The sequence below is a fragment of the Lactuca saligna genome, chromosome 9 (assembly GCF_052625555.1).
Source record: "Lactuca saligna cultivar CGN05327 chromosome 9, ASM5262555v1, whole genome shotgun sequence".
NCBI lineage: Eukaryota > Viridiplantae > Streptophyta > Magnoliopsida > Asterales > Asteraceae > Lactuca > Lactuca saligna.
Genome location: NC_136425.1, coordinates 169,905,951 through 169,926,900, shown reverse-complemented (window position 1 = coordinate 169,926,900; position 20,950 = coordinate 169,905,951).

The window sequence follows — 20,950 nt, the reverse complement described above, 5'->3', positions numbered from 1 at the left end:
ATCATTATAGAATTAAATGGACTTTAATCCCATCCTGATCACAGACTTGTGCACTAAGTCTCTTGTCAGACCTTTAGTCAAGTGATCTGCCAAATTATGTTGCGACTTCACAAACTCAACCGAAATCACACCATTCATGATTAGTTCTATAATCATACTATGTCTAACACCTAGGTGTCTAGACTTGCCATTATAAACCTGGCTATATGCCTTAGCCAAAGCGGCAACACTATCACAAAGGATAGAAATAAGTGTTATCGGTTTAGACCACGAAGGAATCTCATAGACTAAATTCCTTAGCCACTCTGCTTCTTTATCAGCAGCTGCTAACGCAACAAACTCAGATTCCATTGTCGAGTTTGTAATGCAAGATTGCTTCTTGGAAGCCCAAGAAATGGCACCTCCCCCAAGCAAGAATACCCAACCAGAAGTTGAGGAATGGTCCTCCATGTTGGTAATCCAACTTGCATCTGAATGACCTTCTAAAACCGAAGGACTCCCTAAGTAACTCAAACCATAATTCATGGTTCCCTTGAGATACTTAAACACTCTATTCACTGCTTGCCAATGTTGAGCACTAGGATTGCTAGTGTACCTGCTCAACTTACCCACAACAAACGCAATATCAGGTCTAGTACTTGTCATGGCATACATCAAGCTACCAATAGCCTTAGAGTATTCCAACTGTGAAATGGGAATACCATTATTTGTCATTAATTTCACACTTGGGTCCATAGGAGTACTCACAGGAGAACAATCGGTAAAATTAAACCGCTTGAGTATTTTCTCAATATAATGACTTTGAGTCATTACCAATCCTTTGTTCATCCTCTTAATTCTTATTCCAAGAATTACATCAGCCTCTCCTAAATCTTTCATGGAAAACTTGGATGACAACAATTTCTTTGTTTCATCCACTTGATTTTGGTCGGTGCCAAAAATCAACATGTCATCTACACATAAGCAAATGATCACTCCAGCTCTAGTAGCATCATCAAATCTACTATAAACACATTTGTCACATTGGTTTGTTTTGAAACCAAAAGACAAAATCACCTCATCAAATTTTTGATGCCATTGTTTAGGCGCATGTTTCAGCCCATACAAAGATTTGACAAGTTTACAAACCATATGCTCTTTACCGGGCATAATGAAACCACCTGGTTGTTTCATGTAAACTTCCTCGTCAAGATCACCATTTAAAAAGGCTGTTTTCACATCCATTTGGTGAATAACCAGATTGTGGATACTTGCCAAGGCAACCAACAATCTAATAGTAGAAATACGTGCAACTGGAGCATACGTATCAAAATAGTCAATATCGACTTTTTGTCTAAAACCTTGAATGACTAACCGGGCCTTGAATTTGTCAATGGTCCCATGAACATTCATTTTCTTTTTGAAAATCCATTTGCATCCAAGAGGTTTAGAACCCGGAGGCAAATTAGACAACACCCATGTATTGTTCTCAAGAATTGATGACATTTCATCATCAATCGCTTCCTTCCAAAAGGCACTAGCCCGAGACTCCATGGCCTCTTAATTTCATCCCTTGAACCTTCCACCAAATACAGTTGGAAGTCAGATCCGAAATTCTTAGCAATTTGGCCTCTTTTTCTTCTATGAATATCTTGTGGTTCTTGCACGACACCACCATCTTGACTTTCTGAATTTTGCTCTTTATTAGCATCAAAAGTCATATCCTTAGGCCTTTGAATCGATGAAAACCTCATCTCATCAAAAATTACGTCCCGCGATTCGATAACAGTGTTAATTGAAACCGAATCATTAGGTTCTATTACATAAAACATATATGCCTTGGAATGTTCAGCATATCGTATGAATATGCAATCAATTCCACGTTCTCCCAAATTCTTCTTTTTGGGCTCGGTAAGTTTTTCAACAGCCTGACATCCCCAAACCCGAAAATAACTCAAATTCGGTTTTTTCTTGAACCAAAGTTCATATGGGACTGTTTTATTTCTTTTATTTGGTACCCTATTTAACAAATAGTAGGCCGTTAACATTGCCTCTCCCCAAAATCCTTCACTCAATCCCAAGTAAGACAACATCGAGTTTACCATTTCCTTTAAAACTCGATTTTTGCGTTCAGCAATGCCATTCTGTTGAGGTGTGTAAGGTGCCGTGGTCTCATGAATGATACCCACTGATTGGAAGTATATGAGATCCATATATTCACCTCCCCTATTAGTCCTGAGACATTTAACCGGAATGCCCAATTGCAATTCCACCTCGGTTTTGTATATTTTGAATTTATCTAAGGCTTCATCCTTAGAGTGCAACAAATACACATAGAAAAACCGAGTGCAGTCATCTATAAAAGTGACTAAATAGTTTTTATTCCCTAAACAAGGAGTGGAATGAAAATCACACAGGTCACTGTATACAAGCTCCAAAATAGCAGAATTTCTAGTGACACTAGGAAATGGCTGTTTTGTCACTTTTGTAAGCATGCATGTTTTACATTTATCAGATGTCATATCAAAGACTGGAATTAATCCATCTTTTGACATCTCATGCATCCTTCTAAAGTTAACATGACCTAATCTTACATGCCAAAGCATAGATTTATCAACATTAGAAGCAGAAGATACAAATGAAAAATTCTGAACAGGTAATAATTTGTCAACAATATTTAAACGAAACATTCTATTATTTAAATATCCAAAGCCAACAAACATTCCACCCTTAGACAAAACAAACTTATCCGACTCAATAACTTGGTTAAAATCATTAGAATTCAAAGAGCTAACAAGATTCTTGCGAATCTTGGGAACAAACAAAACATCAAATAACCTAATGTCTTTCCAGAAGTAAATTCAAGACACACGACACCTAAACCACAAATAGGAATAAAAGAATCGTCTCCCATTTTCAGCACCAAGCCATCCTCAAGCGGAGTTAATGTTTCAAACATTCGTTTATCCTTGCATACATGGTTCGTTGCTCCGGAGTCGATGCACCAAGAAACATCATCATCCTGCACATAGAATGATTCAGGGATAAATGAAACATAATAAACATAATTCTGATTAGAATTATCAAAGTTAGTCAAAAACTAACCTCGTTTCACTTGGGCCGAAGACCCGTTCACCTTCCCATTGGCTCCACTGTTTCCAACACCATTGTTGCCCAAATGCACACGACAACCACGCTTGCAATGTCCAACCTGATTGCACCTCCAACAAACCAGATCCTTTCTCTTTTTGTTGGAGTTTCTTGGGACATGTTCCTGCTTACATTTTCCATGTCCTTTGTGGTTCTGGTTCCTTGGTTTGTTTTCAACCATATGAACTAAGGGTTGTCCAGGTTTAACTTTTCCTTTGGGTTTTTCAGATTTGTCACTTTCCTTCGCACGAAGAGATTCTTCAATACGAATGTGACTAGCAAGTTGAACCAATGACAGTTCCTCCTTTTGATGTTTCAAGTTATGTTTGAAGTCTTTCCACGACGGAGGCAGTTTGTCAATGATAGTGGACACAGCTATGGATTCATCCATATTCATTTTGTGCAGTTGAAACTGTCCATATATGCCAAGGAGTTCATTGTACTGTTCAGTGACAGACCTTGAATCTTCCATCTTATAGTTATTAAAGTCACTAACCAAAAACTTCTTGCTAGAAGCATCCTCAGTAATGTATTTCAGTTCAAGAGTATCCCACAACTCCTTAGTACACAAGGCTTCACTATGGATATCAAATAAAGCATCAGACATACCATTCAGAATGTCACCATTGTAGATGTAGTCATGATTGTCCCACTTCTGTCTCTTTCTTGTCTCTTTAGCCGTCTTAACAACATCTTCCTCAGGCTCTGTTGGTCTTGGAGTAGTCAACACGTATGCTGCTTTTAGAGTGGTCAGCATGAAGTGCATCTTTTTCTTCCAGTGCCTGAAATCGACACCTTCAAACTTCTCCAACTTGGAAAACTTAGTGGTCATCTCGCGGGTTGAGTCACCCATCTCCAGAAATAGAAAATATCAGTTCGAATGTTGGGAAATTTAGGGTTTGCGGTGGGGATCTGGATACCAGCTTGGATCGTGATATCACTTTCCGAACTGATATTTCTACCCCATGCCTGGGTTACAAGAAATTCAGTCTAGGATAATCCAAGTAAACACCTACGTTTCTAGGCACAGAGAATGTAAGCTATTATGCTAAAGGGTTCTGTGAATGTGTGATGAAAAACGAGAGCTAAAGAACAACCGTCTTCTGAAAAGGAAGAGTTGTTTATATACTAAACACAATTAGGGTTTCATTGGGGTTGGGTCGTCATTACTTGCTTTGAAAGCAAGTAATATTAATTCGGATTAGGGTTACCAAAACTAATGAATTTCGTTAGTTTTACCATAATCACCCTCAAGAAATTGAATTTTCCATTATGTTCCACATGCAAAATTTGGTGAGGTTTTAGGGCGCTGCCCCAAACCCCGCGAGGGCTCTGCCCCTAGACCCTGCCAAAGGGGCGCTGCCCTTTGGAAACCCCGGACCCCCGACTAGTCATCGAATCGGATTCTGACTCGATTTTATACATGCGTTCACTCCACACAAACCCGTACATGTCTTATAGTACAAACCATGAAACCCCTTAGCTCACATGTTAGTTTCAGTTACTTAAAATGACATGGTGACACTAAAATCACCAACAATATTGTCAAGATCTATATTGTGATACAAGCTATGTGTGTTCCCTATCTAAAGAGAAAGAAAAGTTGCTAGAAGGAAAAAGTCTTATATACATGTGGCATGGGCATAAAAGAGTATATCACGTGGTTCTTGACTTTCTAATCAATTTTTTTATTTTACATGAAAATGCATTAAAGATGTTTTATAACTTGGAATTTCAATTTATGAAATTAAAGAGGAATGCCCAAATTAATCAACTCCTTTGATTGCTTTTAATTTTAAAATAAAATAATAAATCGTTTTTCTTTTGGTTTTAGTTAGTTTTACTTAAATATATGTATAAAAAATAGTTTTTCCAATTTTTTTTTATTAGTCTTCTTTTTAGTTAAATAAAAAATATTTTTATTATAAGTTTTTGTTTAAATTAAACAGCTACTTGTTGTTGAATTTATTTATATCTTTTTCTTTTACATTTATTTTATTTATTTATTTTCTGAAAATCGAAAAAAAAGTATGTTCATGTGTTCCAAGTAAGGTGTTTCAAGTGATAGAAATATAAGAGGGAGCATGCAAGTATTGAAATGGAGTCAATCTTTTTTGCTTCTGGAGACAAATTTAATGTTGTGTCTGGTGTTCAAATAATCTATGAAGATCAGAACTTATTTACTCCCTAAAGCTCCTAACAATTATGTATTCATTGTGCATTAAAAATTCTTTGGTTTCTGGCACTGATCTTCAGTCGAACAAGATATAACATGGATGTTAGATCACATGATTGTTCCTTTTGCTAAGAATTGATAGGTTTTAGTGGGTCTTGGTGACGATCTACGTAATGTGTCAATACATATTTAGTTCAAGATTTTCAATTTCATTGCACCACTTTAGAACTATTTGACAGTGAACTATGTGTTCTAATATTTCATGCTTTATGAGAAGAAACGAAAGTTCTTGGTGAATCACAAGCTTAGGGGGAGCAATCAAGTTTGACCAAGCTAATTGAGCTAAAAATTGAAAAGCAAGTAGTAACGATTTTCGAAGCTGAAACATATGCTTAATATGGTATGGTCATTATTTTTAAAAATCATAGTACCTCTCTTGATTTGACGGTGGCATGTCTTGAGACAATTATGTAAGTTATGACTAGATATTGTCCATAGAAGCATGTTGTATGTGCTTAAATATCTCTAAGTATCTCATCAACGAGACCATATGTTGAGATAACATTGAGTCACCCACTCACGCTGATTGTCTAGCATTGTCTAAACTTTCAATGTGAGATTGCCTTGTCCAAATCAGAAATTTATAGAAAGGATGCCATAATCATAGTCTCAATTGTTAAGACCTTACCATTCCTCAAAAGTCATTTTTAGTGTGCCGGTTAACCACACAAGCTTCACTAACGACTTTGAGAATGCAAATATCACACTTGCTATCTACTTAAAAATTATTTAGTGAAAGCGTTTCCTCACCATCATTTTCATGAATCGGAGAGAAAACTTATGACACTTAGAATTTATGGTGTATGTATTCATATCCATGTGATTTGTCAAAACCATAATCACAAGACAAGGTTAGTGACAAATTCAAACTCATATGGACTGAACTTGTGTAATCTTAACTTCTTGCCACCTGGCAGCACAAGGGTCAGCCATTACTTCCAAGTAGTTATGCAAACAATGGAGAACTTTTTAGAACTCATATGCAAAGCCAACTTTAACTGGAATGGGCACAAAAAATAGAAATATGTCAACACGATAGGTTACAAACCTCAAGTTGTGTGCTAGTGATAAACTACAGGTAGATCTTGAAACTTTTCCAAGATCTTTAATACTCCCACTGTTCTCCGACATATAAGACTCCCTTGCCAAATATTCAAGAGATAGTGTGGATTCTTTATCAAGACAAACACTTCATACAATAGGCCTAAGATGATCTCTGTTTTATCCAAAACATCACAACTCACCAATTTCAAATGTACAAGAGTAGAACACACTTTGTTTTTACATTTAACAACTGTGAATAAACTTTCTTTAAGATGTGTCACTAAAATTACAATCTTGGAGTAGTTCTCTAAGAATTGTTTTGGAACGAAGTATGACTCATCTTCTTGATTTAACTATTTCAACAATTCATGACTCCTCTTCTTAGCCATAAGAATGCACTAAGGTGTTCCTAGAGGATTAAGAGTGATATGGTTTCATAATCATTAAGATGATCATAAAACATGATACTAAAGTACTCTCCCATCTTTTCAGATTTGAGAAACTCTTATCTTTCTACCTAATTTGATTCTTCTTATTCGTTCTGCCATACATCAAAACTTTTTCAATCCTTCAGTATTATACTTAAACTTGTAAGTATAACCATATTTACTAAACTTTAGTAAATCATGACGAATAGTCTTATCTATCTTTTGTGGTGGACTTGACCAGTACATAAGAAAGTCTACTCAGTCCCTTTAGTCCTTCACTTGATTCACATATACATGTAAACGAGGAATTAGTGTTAATTTTTCCAAAGATGTAAATTCTCACTCATTATACTATACAACTTGCAAAATTTCAAGTTTTGGTCCAATTGAAACTTAGTGATGAGAATCTTTCCTTATTTGGTAAATTATGACACTACCACAAACGAAAGAATCAAATTCACATTTCCATTATTGCTAGAAACATACAACTATTAGTTTTCAATAAAAGCCATTGCAAGGAAATATAAACTAAAATAAAATCAAAATTTTATTTATTTATAAAATGTAGAAAAACATTTTCCTTACAATGTAGCTTTAAATGAAAACTATGCCATTACATATTTCCTAGCAATCTATCATAACTCCTAAGTAGTAGCTCAAGAATCCCATCTTCAAACCATGCGATTGAAATCCATCTTCGTAATCAGATTTAACATACTCTTTATTTAAATTTCCTTCCCTTTGCTTGATCGTGCTATATAACAAAATGTATTAAGAACCTTCAAATAGGAACTTAAGAGAGTTAGTGTAACGTCCCAAAATTCAAAACCAAAAATTTCATTTTTAGATAAGTTAATATAAAACCATATGTAATAAAACCGTCAATAATAATGTCTCATGTCAAAACCAAAGTGTCAATAATAAAACATAATATCATAAAACCATATCAGAGTGTAATTCCAAGGATCTCATGTCCGGAAATCATAGTGTGATATGCTGCGATCAAGCCGACTCCTTTCCTTTGAAAACAAAGCACCTGAAACCAAAACCGTAAACCGTAAGCACGAAGCTTAGTGAGTTCCCCCATCATACCACATACCACATAATACCATCGATATCTTTCAACCAGTAACTGTCATCGGTATCTTTCAATCGGTATCCGGGGGTTATTTCACCCCTACCACTATCACATGATAATATATCATAAACATACTGATCACATAGTAACATCATAAACTTGTTGATTACATACTAACATATCATAAACAAACAGATAAGCATTGCATGGGTTATGTATACCCCTTCGGTATCTTTCAACTGGTAACTACCATCGGTATCTTTCAACCGGTAACTGCCATCGATATCTTTCAACCGGTAACCGGGGACTATTTAACCCCTACCATGATCATACAATAATAGGATATAATCATATAGTTAGGCATCTCTAGGGTACTAACCTACCCTTCGGTCCTAACAACCGAGCTAAGGAAAAACTATTCCCTGCTACTACCACAAACACACATATCATATCAAATAAGTATATCACATAAGCATATCTTATAAGCATATCACATGAGCATACCAAGATAATTATCACAAAGTCAATTATCTACCAACTACCCATGTTGGTGGGCCGACATTGTAGCCTTAGACCCACCCTTACTGGAAGGTAACTCACCTCACACTGCTAAAGTCCCGTAGACACAATGCCACACTGCTGAAGTCCCGCAGACTCAACCCCAGCTGCTGGATGATAGATTCCCGAACTGTCAACCAAAATAAGACCCAATTAATATTTGGGTTCCACTACATAACCATAATACATACTTGGATAATTACTACATTACCCGAAGCTTGGCTTATTCAAGCTCACGACCCAATCCATAGGCCCAAAGTCAACTAAGAATCAAAGCCGAACACATGGCCCAATTTTCCAAATTGGGTCCAAACCTTTATAAGGTCTTACCATAAGGCCAAACCAAAAGTCCAGTCCAACATTTGACCTTCTAATGGCCCAATGTCATATAATCATTAAGGCCCAAACCGTGGCCCAGTTATGGCCTAATTTTCCAAATTAGGCCCAACTCCTCATATGGGCCTTACATCAAAGCCCATTAATTATTCTTGTTCATTTTCTTGATCTTGGATGGCCCATTAATAACCCAATCATCAAGTCCTAAAAGAAAGGCACAACAATAAACCCAAGTGAAGTTAGGGTTTTCACATAAAATGACAATTAGGGTTAATTGTTTCTCACTTAACCTATTAAGGACTTAATCCATTAAGTCCATCATTCTATAAATAAGTCATATGGTGTGATTGGGCTTAATCACACAATTCCATTACAAAGGCCCAAAAGTGGGTCCGAATAGGTCCAAGCCCATAAGCCCAATATTAGGGTTTTCTGAACCATAATTAGGGTTTCCAACCGCATCTTAGCCCAATAGGCCTAATTGATATGTCTTTTGATTAATTAAGGTTCATTAAACTCATTAAGGTTTCACTATGCCCATTAGTCTTCTGTTTGGGCTTTTAGGTCCATTAAGCTTCACTGGACCCATTAGGGTTTCTTAGTCCCCTTGTCTAACCATCCAAACGAGTCAAAACACCATCAAAGCACACCGCCACCCAACACGGCGGCCGGTGGCGGCAGGAGGCGTCAGCCACCACCTCACGGTGGTGGTTTTCAGTTCTCCTTTCATTATTCCAATTTGTAATTACACTTTACAATGCTAAATCTCAAATAAACACACACATACACACAAACTATTACAATCACATATAGACAACAACCTAATGGCAGCCCGCGGCATATGGTGGTAATACTCGATTTTATGGCCAAACAAACACCATACACAACACACATACATGCTTCAGATTGCGAGATGCACCCCAACCACCCACCTGGTGGCTCAAGGCGGCGACAATAACAGCTTTTGGGATGGCAGCCACCACCTCACGGTAGTGGTGGTGATCTCTTTTGGTTCCCAGTCAAGTAGACACGCAAACCGCACGGATCTTGAAGCAGAATCATGCACCCACATCGTTTTTCACGGACACATAAACCCAACACCCACCTGTGGTGGGTGGCAACGGCAACAACACAGAAAACGGGCGGCACCAACGGCCATTCGTGGCAACAACATCGTCATCTGCGGCAGCCACCATGGTCAACGGCTGTGATGGTTCTTCATGATCTCTGGTCGAAAGAAGCCACACACACACCCACGCAACTACATCACAAACCACAACTCAGCCACCATTTCATAGTGACATGAGGCAGATGAAAACGTCAACGGTGTTGAGAAGCCTACAGACAGCAGCAGCGAACGCCGATCACTAGCTGCGGAGAAGTAACAGGAGGGGAAGGTTGTTTAGAGCAGAAATAGCAGCTACAGCCATGCTTGTCGTCGGAATGAAATAGTGGCGCGGGAGATGTCTTTCGCCAGCAATATGGTCCGCCGATGGCCTCGATTGATCGAAGTGGCTAAATGAGAAGGGAGGTAACAGCTGGGAGGGTGGAGATGATATGGTAGCAGCTGATCTGTTATTAGGGTTAGGGTTAGCAGCACTTGATGTATATATATGGAGGCTACAAAGTAGGGTGACAAGTTCTAACCCGTATCCCATACAACTTAGATATAGTTTTGACACTTCTAGGCCCTCTCATCCATAATTTTTCCAAAGGAAGTCTACAATTTACCACTTAAACCCTACCCCTTGAAATCCTTTACATATGAAGTCCAAATTTTATCATTTTAACCCCAGCCAACCAAAAACCCTTCAACTTAAGTCCTCAAAATTACCATGCTCCCCCTCCTCAACAATTATTTCAAATAAAGTCCATAATTAACTCTTTAGCCCCTGCTTTCATAAAATATTTACAAAATAAATCTCAAATTTATACTTTGACCCTTGAATAATCCAACTTAAGGCGTTTGGCTTCCCAAAATCAATACCCTGCTATATAATTAAAGTTTTACGGCTACGATTCGTACAATAATTTCGTCTATATATTTATGAAATAAACGGGGTGTTACAGTTAGATAATAGACTTACCTGAAGCAGAGTGAAGCTTTTTGATTTGACCTTCTCTCAAAATTTTCAGGTAGTTAGGGCAGCTTCACAACCAACACCCCTTCCTTTTGGCAATAGAAACGTATGGACACTTTGGGAATGGTACATGGGGCTATCTCAAACTTAGCCTTTCTCTTTACCATTTTGTCAACCAAGTTGAATATGGCCGATCCCTTTCCATTAGGAAGAGAAAGCTTTTCTGGATTTCCAATGTTACTATTGTCAATGTCAATGGAAGTTTGGGAAGTTGATCTTCTAATCAAATTTGCTTTACTATTCCTCCAAATCATTGCGGATTTAGAAGCACCAAGAAAAATAGATAAGACCGTTAAGGATCATGTCATAGTCTGTTCCATAGTAGTCCCAAAGGAACTCACTATGTGACATAGAAAGTGATTAAACATCCAAATTTCTCAAGACTTTAACACCAAACTCTCCCATCTTGTCAATATGTGACTTCATCTCCAAGATGTGATCATACATAGACATTGCTTGCTTACAGGGCTTGAGTGACCTCGAACTACTCAAGAAATTGTGGGTTAGGGAGAATAATTAGAGGAGGTGGAGGAAGAGAAGTATGACTTCCAGTATCCAACCGTGGAACATCATCTTCATTAGGAAAGCTTGTTCCATGGGATTTGAAATGATCATAGATGTCTAAAATTGTAACAACGTAAATTTTCAAAACAATTTTTCTTTTCTTAAACATGTTTTCATCCAAGTCAAGTCATAAAAATCCATAGTATCATATCGTCATACAAAACATATAAATCCCAAGATCATAAAATAAATCCTCCTCTAGTGTGTACGGATCACGCCGGTGCCTTCCCATGGTCCTCGCTAGTACCTGAAACACATAACACAACAACTGTAAGCATAAATGCTTAGTGAGTTCCCCAAAATACTACTTATGCACATACGCCCTTCCAGGCCATGACCTTCCGATCCATGTGTCTCAGGGGACTTCTGTCCGGACCCGGTAAACCTTCCGGCCTTACCCGCATCGACCTTGTGGTCCACAACACAATGCCTTCCTGCCCATACATAAATGCCTTCCGGCCCATAACATAATGCCTTCCGGCCCATATCAAGCATATCATACATAGCACATACAAACGGTTAACTTATTCATATACAATGCATACAACTCATAACATATACGACCTTCCGGTCACACATAAATACCCTTCCGGGTACAGTATAGTGAGAAGACTTACCTCGTAGGAAGTCTAGAATCTCACGTGCTCGCTATCTCCGAATATTGAAACGAAGACCCAACCCTGCCTAATCATAATGAAATATCATTCTAATTAATATAGGCTTACAAGACTAGGCTACACCCGTTTCATTATCCCACAGAGGGGTAAAAGACCATTTCGCCCCTCCTTGACTCAAAGTCCACATGTTGACCAAAACCCTAAAAGTCAACATAAGTCAACATACTACAGTACGCGGGGCGTACCGGCTTCTGTACGCAGGGCGTACTTTAATGAACCATAATCGGGGTCTCAACCCCTTACGCTGCGCGTACTGGGAGTTACGCCCAGCGTAATTCCCAGATTCAGCTACACCTTATTATTGGTCTTAAATGGTTAAGAAACTTCTTGAACTTCTAACCCATAAAGTCAGAACCTTTAAGCCTTGGCATGGTTGTAAAGGCTCGTACACTCTCTAATACCTTTCCTTTTCAACTCAAAAGATCTAGATCTCATGCGTGGCTAATCATTTACGTCCAAGATTACATTTTTATGAACATACAACTCAAATAGACCTAGAATATGATAGATCTAAGCAAATGGAGACTACTTGCTCATAAAGTCTCCATCTTTGGGACCAAAACCCTAGAAATTGGTCCAAGAAGCATACCATAAGAACTACAAGGCAAGATCTGAACTTTTTACCTCAGGAAGAAGCTCCAACCTTTGCTATCCACGGATCTACACATGTACACCAACTTCTAGCCTCCATAATGGACTCCTCTTCTCTTTTGCTACCTGAATTTCGGGCTGCTACAATTCTCCCCCACTAGAACTAGACTTCTTCCCCGAAGTCTTATACCGAAAACAATTCCAGATGCTGATCGTGCATCTCCGACTCGGACTCCCACGTCAGCTCGAACCCCTTCCGATGCTGCCACTGCACTTGCACCAAGGGCACTTCCTTGTTCCTCAGAACCTTAACCTTTCGATCCCTAATTGCCACTGGTCTCTCAACATAGTTCAGGCCTGCATCCACCTGAATATCCTCTAATGGTACTACTATCGACTCGTCGGCAATACATTTCCTCAATTGCGACACATGAAAGGTGTTGTGAATCTGACCCAGCTCCGCAGGTAGATCCAAACACAATCTCCGTACTACCCATTACCTTAAAAGGTCCAATATATCGAGGTCCCAACTTGCCCCTCTTCCTGAATCGAATCACTCCTTTCCAAAGAGAGACCTTTAAGAGTACAAGGTCACCAACCTGAAACTCGAGCTCGGACCGACGCCTGTCCGCATAACTCTTTTGGCGACTCTGAGCGGTCAACAATCTCTGTCTGACTTGTCGTATATGCTCTGTCATCTGAAACACAATCTCCGTACTACCCATTACCTGATGCCCCACCTCTCCCCAGTAGATGGGGGTCCAACACCTCCTCCCATACAACAGCTCAAAGGGTTGCATACCAATGCTCGAATGATGGATGTTGTTGTACGAAAACTATGCCAAGGGTAAATGGGTGTCCCAGCTCCCTCCAAAATCCAAAACACACGCTCGGAGCATATCCTCGAGCGTCTGAATCGTCCACTCACTCTGTTCGTCCATCTGCGGGTGGTATGCGGTATTGAAATGCAGCCTTGTACCCAAATCCTCGTGAAACTTCTTCCAAAATCTGGAAGTAAATCGTACATCTCGATCTGAAACAATCAACATCGGAATCCCGTGCCGCGATACCACCTCCCTCACATATAACTCTGCCAACCTCTCAGCAGAAGAGCTCTCACTGATAGCAAGAAAATGAGCGCTCTTCGTCAATCTATCCAGAATCACCCAAATCGCATCGACCCCTCTTGCAGTCCTTGGCAATTTGGTGATAAAATACATGGTAATCTGTTCCCACTTCTACTCGGGAATCTCCAGCGGCTGCAGCTTACCATGGGGACGATTGTGCTCGGCCTTAACCTGGCAACAAGTCAGGCACCTCTCGACGAACCATGCAACATCCCTCTTCATACAGGGCCACCAATACTCCTTCTTTAGGTCCAAATACATGTTAGTAGCCCCGGGATGGATCGAGAACTTTGATCGATGTGCTTCTTCCATCAAAATGGTACGCGTCCCGCCCACAAACAGTACCCAAATCCGACCCTGAAATGTCATAAGTCCCTGACTATTGGTAACGAATTCCGATACCTTCCCGACAACCCGCTCCCTTGAAATAAGATTTACGTATCGGATTAAACCCATGCTCTTGTGAATCATTCATGGAATTTAACACGAGTGATTGTGAGAAGATAATATCATCTAATCTTTAAACCGAGATATATGAGTTATTGTTTACAAGTTGGTTGTGCATTGATAATGCGTAAACGCATCAGTAACTTGATGATATAAAACATGTTGCTGTGTACGCTTTGATGAGTAAATAATCAAGCATATAAGTCAAAGTTTATATGTTCCTTTTGTCCTAAGAGGGTAAAAGTGATATCTTGGGCCCCTCAATGATTTTGTGTTGACTTATATGTCGGGCCTGGTCAGGACTAAATTGATGTGTTCAATTAAGTTCTATGTCAAACAAATCAGAAGTCGGGAAACAAACTGTTGGACATTGAGAATAATTATGTTTCATGTCATTTTCCACACAATATCTTGTAGAACGAAGGATTATATGATCCCTTATCTAAAGGACGCGTCATTGACTAAGTTAGAGTTCGACAACGGCTTTTGAGAGCTATGATTGCTAATCGGATTTTGAAGGCGTACTTATAGTTATAGTTATTAGACTTATCCTAGTAAGAGACTCTTGGATTAGGTGTCTAATCCCATAACTATAATTGGCATGTACTTGAACCGATAGTAGCATGGTCCTTTTGGGTTGCCTTCACCATAGAAACTGGACAACATGAGCTTTGGAGAAAGAGGTTGATAGATGATTTATTAATATATTATAAGAATAATATACTAATTGAGAAATTATATTATTTAATTAGTATTGATCAGAAATTAATTTGTAATTAATTTAGTGATCAAAATAGATTGATTAAAAGAATGGGGATTGATTCTGTAAATCAGTAATAGTTGTAGTTTGGGCTAATGGATCCTACTGGTAGGAGGTGGACGAAAATCTATAAGAAGCCCATAGAGTTTTCATCCAAGGCTTACCATGTGGGGGATCATGTGTTGTTTAGGGTCTAAGTAAGGGAATTTGGGGTTTTCAGTTGAACACCCTATCAGCCTCAACTATAAATGGAACCCCAAGCCTCATGAAACCGGCCACTACTTCCCTAAAAGAAACCCTATCCAATTTCAGCCTCTCCTTCTCCCCATTCTTTTCTTGGGGTGTTTGTGACTCCATTAGAGGTGTAACTCTTGAGGCACTAACCTCTTGAAGGTTAAGATCAATGAAAGGATTGCTTGTTACTACTAGTTAACTAAAAAGGTACTCTTCTAACCCTCGTTTATTGTTGAATGCGAAAATTGTATGCTAGATTAGGGTTCTTACTTTGGAAAATTTGTTTTCATGTATAACATGAGAAAAACCTAGATCCAAAGCAAATAGGGTTGCATGGGTAGCATAGGAATGTTGTAATGCTCAAAACCCATCAATCGTAGCAGAGCTTAGGGTGTTTTCCTTTTATATTGGATGCTATTGTGTTTGGCCAAAGGTGAACAAAATCGATTTTGGCTTTCTGACTGTAGAACTCGACGAGTCCTAAGATGGACTCGACAAGTTGGACCAAGTCGACATGTCCATGCCCTAACTCGACGAGTTGGGTCGTCAGGTGGCAGATTTTTTTGGAATTCAAGCCTAAGTTAGATAAGAATCATCCTCATCTAACTGAAAGACAATGGTCAAATTTTAAGATAATGTTGAAATTATTTGATTAGTTTAATTATTTAAAATTTTATCTAGAAGTTTTGAAAAGTTTTATAACTTGCGCTCAAGTTTTGTAATTTAAAATTTGATTAAAATTTTAATTTTGAAATATTAAATTCTAAAACCCTAGTGTTTTAAAAGTTTAAAATACAACCCTCATACTATTATAATATTAATATATATATATATATATATATATATATATATATATATATATATATATATATATATATATAAGATGAGCCAGTCTTACCGTTAGTAAGCGTCATTCACGAAGCTGGTCTATAAGGGGTGTTTAAGGAAGCGACCTATAAAATGACCACCATTATATATCTACTCTTACTCACCGCACTCTAGACTAGTGGAGGGTTGTTAGTCGAACGAGTAACATAGGAAAATTAATAAGTATAATGAAAATTATAAAGTAACTAAATGTTTTTTTTATAAATTTACAATCTAAGTTAGTTTAGGAAAATGTGACAATTATGTTATTCCATGAAATTGCACTCTGCACCTTTCCATGTCGTTAGTGGAACATATGTGGTTAACCGACACACTAATTTGGACTATCAAGGGTGACAAAGGGTAGCTTGAGAATTATCATAGATCAATGGAGCATGTGTGGTTAACCGACACATTAATTAAGTGATAAATGAATCGAGAGTTCCAAGCTAATTTTCATGGTTATTCACACCTTGTTTGTGATCCTCGGTATTCCAGTCACAAATTTGGAGGGCATAATCGAGATTAAACATGCCATTGAAAAGTTCAATGAATCTCAAAAGAATCTAGTAATTTCATTTCATTTAAAACCTAATTTTTCATTTTGTTTTTTTGTGGTGGAATTGGTAAATTGTCATTTAACTACCTTCAAATAATTTGCAATTGGATTACGATATCCCTCTTTCGAATTGTAAATTATCATTTTGGGTCCTAGCCTTAATATTTCATTTGAGTGTTATATTAAGAATTCTTTATCTAACAAAAACTTTGTTCCCTTTTCGTTTTCAGATGTCTGGCTCAAACAATGCTTCTGCCACGAACTCCGACTCCTCAATATCCTTTTCTCTCATGAACATTTGTGCGAGGATCACCTTCGATGGTTCCACCTTCAATGATTGGATTCGCAACATTCAAACGGACTTGCGATAAGAAGAGAAGGAATACATTCTCGACAAGAAACTCAACGAGATCGATGAAACCAAATCTACTCTCGAACAGATAGCTTAGTATAGGGCTTTCGGAAAGGACACGACAAAGGTGTCTTGTATAATGGTAGCCACTATGACTCCTAAGCTACAAAGATTCTATAAGGACTACTGGCCTTACAAGATGTGCCAATATTTTATGGAAAAGTACCATCAATGTATGCATCAAGAAAGGTACGAGATTGTTGCCTCGCTAATAACAACCAAGATGAAAGATGGAGAGTCCATCACGAGGCACTTGCAAACGATGCAAAAGTATGTGGATCGGTTGCTTAAGTTGAATGGAAACTTTGACGAAGAGTTGGCGATTGATGTTATTCTCCACTCTTTACCTCTTTGTTATGATCAGTTCAAGATGACTTATCATATTAACAAGGAGGAAATCACCTTGAGTAAGCTTCAAGGTTTGTGCATGGTCGCCTGCGAGATGTATGGTTGATATTGTTGTAGGTTTGGCTGTAATCCAAGGTTTTGGATTGCATATTGCCCTACCAAAGGAACTAAATATGGTTTTTCTCCTGTGTACTTTTGTGTGTACAACTGAATGGCCGCCATGAAGGGGTTGAATTTGGATGCTACCGAGAGCTGGATGTCGGATCCATAAGGGCTAGGTCCCTGGCTGGCAAAGTCTGCATGTATGTTACTTGTGACTAGAACGGTGTAGGGGTTGCACCTGCCGTCTATTGCGAAAGCTTGTTAAAGCTCAACAGTTTTTGTGCAAATATCGGCACATGAGACAACCCTGCCATGGCGGCGTGTGGATGGACCATCGAGGAGTATTATGTTTTTGGCTGAATGGTGTGAGGGATCCAGCTTCCGGTTCCAGAAACGTACATGAAGCATTGTTGTTGCGATGCAGGGATCTCTGTTGTGCATGGCCTCCTGCGAGATGTATGGCTAATATTGTTTTAGGTTTGGCTACAATCCAAGGCTCTGGATTTTATATTGCCCTACTAGAGGAACTAGATATGGGCTTGCTCCTATGTACTGTTGTGTGTACAGCTGACTGGCTGCCATGAAAGGGTTGAATATAGATGCTACTGAGAACTAAATGTCTGATACATAAGGGCCAGGTCCCTGGCTGGACGAAGTCTGCATGCATGTTATTTGAGGCTAAGACATTCCAGGGGTTGTACCGAGCGTCTGCTGTGCAAGCTCGTTGAAGCTCTGCGGTTTTTGTGTAAATATTAGCACATGAGACAACCCTACCGTGGCGGTGTGAGGATGGGCCATCGAGGAATATTGTGGTTGTGGTTGAATGGTGTGAGGGATCCAAGTTCCGATGCCCGGAACGTGTTGAAAGGATTGTTGTTGCGATGTAGGGATCTCTGTTTGTTGCGATGATTTGTGGAGTTGTGGTTACGATTTTTATTTGTGGGGTTGTGTTGGTTGTTGGGCGCCATATATTGGCAATGTAAGTTGCCACCATTTCGGCTGTAGAACTGGACAATGTATGTGAGATCGGTGTGCGGTTTGAGGCGTGCTCCACCTGAACAAAATTTTTTCTGCTGTTAAGTGATTGCATTGAGCATAATGGGATTTTTTCCGCTTCTCCTGATGGCACTAGGATATCGCCTTCCATTGTTGCTTTATGGGTTTGTTTTGTGGATGTATCATTCTAAAGATACGCCCGAATGTTGCCAAATTTTATGATATGCTAAAGAGGATGGAGTCAGAACTGTAGGAGGGATCCAAATGAGTATATTCTCTTGTTATCACAATTAAAAAGAGAGAAATGACAATTAGTCAACGTCTGGGAGGAATTCCCGGGATGAAGCTTCGACGATCAATTCAGTATGAGATCTGAGAAAGATGGTAGAAGATTATAGGGAAGAGAGAATTTCATCCGCTTCCTTTTCAGGAAGATGGATCCTTTTATACCAGTTTTAGAGGCATATCCCTTAACCGATTATGTTGAGGATTCCCTATTGAGGTGCAACGTGGCAGACCCATATTGGAGGGTCCTTCGTAACGCCTTTTGCCTCATTCCCTCAATGGCTGGGAGGGAATCTCCTAAACATTTATGAAGATCATGGCTATCTTCTAATGGGCGAGTGGGACTCTCTTATTGGTCCCACGTTTTTCGGGATGTAACTTCCTGAAGAAGCGGTTAAGGCGTGGTTTTGCACCTTAAACTCCATGTCAGTGGTCTTCGCGTTGGCGAAGTCCCACACTTGGCTTTAGACTATGTTCTAACTACGCCAAGCATGTTGTCAGTTTGGATTCTTTCTTGACATTCCCCAAGACGATACGTTAACAGTAATTAAACTCAATAGATAGCAAATATCTTTGAAAATTACAAAAATATAGCTTAAAATGTGTTAAAATAATGCCTACATATATGTATAAATATGGCCATATCAACTAGTACAAAATAATCAAAATGAATAATTCTACAAACAAAATGAACCCATTAAATGATTTATTAGCTACTTTGATAGCTAAGAAATTAACCCGGTGCTCCTCGTATACTCTATGAATATATCTATGCTCTGAACCACCTTAAGAATGTGGTGTATGTGTGTGTGTGTGTATATATATATATATATATATATATATATATATATTAAATGAGAAATTTCTTGTCCTCCAAATGTTGGGGAGCATCATCTTGAAGAAGCAATTATGTAGAGAGTTTGATATGAAAGACTTAACAGTTGTGAACTTTTTAGGCATTGTTATAGTAGAGATAGAGCTTCGAATAAAAGTACATTAAAAATGTTTTGGAGAATTTCAATGTGGCATATGAGAAAGCTCGAAGTTCCCTTTAGGGAGTCACCTAAAACTATCTAAGAGTTAAACCCCAAAAATTGAAGAAGGCAAGGTTAAAATAGAAAAGTTACTTACACAATCAATGGTAGGTAGGTTGATATACATAATAATGTGCACCAAATGAGATGTTGCTAATATATTGGGAGTTGCCAGTCAGTTTATGTTGAATCCAACTAAAGAGAATGAAGAAGCAGTCAAATGGTTTTTTCTCTATTTGAAAAGAAATTTGAATGTTGCTTTATGTTACCAAATCAAGAAGGTCATTTTTGAAGGTTTCTCCGACACGGAAGGGTGTTTAACTTTCAATCGCTAAAGTAAACTATATAACGATAGTAAAAGGTAGAAAATAAATCATTTGCAAAAGAATCTCCTTTTAATAAATTAGGTTTGAATCAAGGATATTATGTACTACATTGTGATAACTAGCATGCAATTCACATATCAAATAAACTAATGTTTCAGTCAAGAATGAAACACATCAGGATGAGATACAGTTTTATTAGAGTATTGGTTGACGCATGTATGGTAACTTTGAAGAAGATAATTATTCATAAGAATCTGATAGATATGTTCACTAATTTAGTAAAAATGAATAAGTTGAAGCTTAGTTTGACTACGAATGGTCTTCCTCAAAACTAGATTCTAAAATTCAAGATATATGTGATTCAGGTTACATATTCGATATTAAAAGAAGTTGCTTCGCCAAATTAGCATCTAAGTGGGAGATTATTGAGATGTGGAGTCTAAATGAAAAAGTGGGTTAGGTTGGGAAATGTGAAAGGTTATTGTAGCACTCTGAAGCATACCAAAGCTTCAATGAACTTTACAATTCAAAGGATGTTCTCAGCAAAATTAGAAGTACTAAGTCTAATATCAAGGAATGAGCATATAAACAGTATTTTCAAATATAATGTAGCATTCGAAGGCTTCAAAAGTATTGGTTTCTATCTTTGGGGACAAACTGACTTTATGCTG